This window comes from Camarhynchus parvulus, chromosome 1A (assembly GCF_901933205.1).
Source record: "Camarhynchus parvulus chromosome 1A, STF_HiC, whole genome shotgun sequence".
NCBI lineage: Eukaryota > Metazoa > Chordata > Aves > Passeriformes > Thraupidae > Camarhynchus > Camarhynchus parvulus.
Genome location: NC_044586.1, coordinates 52,521,293 through 52,523,793, shown reverse-complemented (window position 1 = coordinate 52,523,793; position 2,501 = coordinate 52,521,293). Strand labels below are relative to the sequence as shown.

General features: G+C 42.5%; 1 pseudogene; it reads left to right on the top strand.

Moving 5' to 3' along the window:
- The first annotated feature begins 1,480 nt into the window (after window positions 1-1,480).
- On the top strand, window positions 1,481-2,253 carry LOC115910586 (annotated as a pseudogene).
- Window positions 2,254-2,501: the final 248 nt, after the last annotated feature.

Genomic DNA, 2,501 nt, shown 5'->3' with positions numbered 1-2,501 from the left:
AGCCCACAATTCAGCTAAATTTTACTTTTATTTTGAGATAGGACAATTCATTACATAGCAAGTCAGAGGAAAACTTTTGATTATTATAGTTCATAGGAAATATTTTAAGTGTTTTCAACTTGCTGAAGTTTATACTTTGAGAAATATTCATCTCTGTGGGGTTAAGGTCACATTCAAAGTTGACTGCAATCAAAGGGGATTTGTGTGTGTGTGTGTATATGTCTATAGCAGGGTTTCAATTGACACCAGAAAACGTGGTTTAGACTCCAGATTGACAGGCTTTTAAAAATTACTTTAAGTTAGTCAAATAATTTTCCCATTTCTTGTATATGCTCATCTCAACCACAGAAAGTAATCATATCCAAGATGCTACTCTTTAGTCAGGCCAGGTTTGGGAGCAAAGATAATTTGGTGAGAGCACCTCCTGTAGGGAGGATCACCGAGTTCTGGCTAACACCATATGTATTGAAGAAACTGACTGTGATAAGCAGTGTTTTTACTCTTCAGAAAATTAACAATCACTGCTTTTCCATTGGTACACTTGTCCTGTGATGTGGGACAGAGAACATACCGCCTGGAACATGTGGATAAAGGTGCATGTTACAGTATGAGCTAGCTTGTACTAGGCAATTAATTTGATTATAAATAAGAAACCCAGCCTGGTTCCATAAACCAGCCCCTGGGCTGAGCTGTGATGGGATGGATTTGAATGCCTACAGGGACTTCACCCAGGCATGTTCCACCCAGTCCATGTCTCCGCTAAGCTGCAGGCATGTCACTGGCACAGGAGCTGGTGTTTAAGCCAGACCTATGAGCTGTCTGGACCAGGAGATTCAAATCCTCCTGTTTAAGGAGGTAGGAAGAATAAAATACACTGCTGTTACATGAGAATTCTGGGGTGTGTGTTGTCTCTGTCTCTGACCCACCCCTCCTGTCATAACCTTTGGTGACTCAGTGTGAGGCCAGCAGCCATTTCCTGCAGGCAGAGTGGAGGGAGACCAAGGGCAGTGCATGCAGAGCCTGTCCCCACAGCTAAAAGCTGGAAAAGACCAGAGGTGAGCCTGACCCAGCAGCGAAAAGCCGCAAAAATACAGCCAGAGCTAGCAACAGCCAGAGCTGTGAGGAAAATACAGCCAAAGAGCTGTGTGAAACAAAAAGCCAGAGAAACTGAAAAACCTGAAAAATAGAAGAAAAGCCCCACCAAAGAAATGGGTGGCTTTGTCTCCATGCAGGATCGTCCAGTTATAAAGGTACGGTGCGATGCTACAATCCCAAAAGTGTCTTTGCCTCCTCGCTCTGGGGGAGGAGGGTTTCACTCGATGTGTTTAAAAAAAGACTGGATCTGGCACTTGGTGCCATGATCTAGTTGAGGTGTTAGAAGATGGGTTGGACTCAATGATCTTAAAGGTCTCTTCCAACCTAGAAATTCTGTGATTCTGTGATTCACTGGCACACTTCTGGAGCAGGATTGGGTTCAGTTATGGGGTGTGAAGCTGCTGCATGCACGGAGTGTTCGGCGGGGCTTGGGGAAGGAAAAGTCAAGGAGCCTTTGCTTGCATCAGAGTGCAATGAACTGCCCAAAGCTGAGAAATGGAGGAGACAAATCACTGAGGAGATTTCTAAGAAAGTGGCAGAGATCCAAAATGCTGGATTGCGTGAATTCAGAATTTGGGACCTGAATGATGAAATGAACAAACTTCTGAGGGAGAAAGGACACTGGGAATACAGAATAAAGGAGCTGGGAGGTCTTGATTATGCTAAGATTGGTCTGAAAATGTTAGATCACAAAGGGAAAGCTCCAGGACACAGAGGCTACAAATACTTTGGGGCTGCAAAGGACTTGCCAGAAGTTAGAGAGCTTTTTGAAAGGAACCCCTGCCACCCCACGGAAGACCTGGGCTAAGCTTATGAAGAACATCAACACCGAGTACTATGGCTACAGGGATGAAGATGATGGGATTTTGGAGCCCCTGGAGCAGGAACATGAGAAGAAAGTTACAGCAGAATCAATGGAAAAAATGGAAGAGGGAGAGAGATGCACAACTTGCAAGAGGTGAGGAGGTGGAGGAAGAAAACATCAATGGTACCCATGAAGAAGAGGCTGATGAGGAAGGTGGCAAGGAGCGAGAAGGTGAAGACGGCCAACAGAAATTTATTGCACATGTTCCAGTGCCAACTCAACAGCAGATTGAGGAAGCTCCTGTACAAATATTACTTTTCTACATTTTAAGATATATGGTTGTTTTCTTTTAAGAGAGAAGATGACTTCAACTAAAATAGCACTCTACAGTAACAAAAATATAAGAAAATCCAGGCAAATATTACATAAATAGGCAGAAACTAGGACACCAAAAATGTATAATTTTTTAGCTTACTAGGTGTAGGTTGCATAATATGAACTTCTACTTTAATAAAGTTAGATATTTGTAATCGTAGTCCATATATTTCTCTTATAATTTAACAAATTATACAATGGGTTGTAAATAAAAAACTTCAAAACA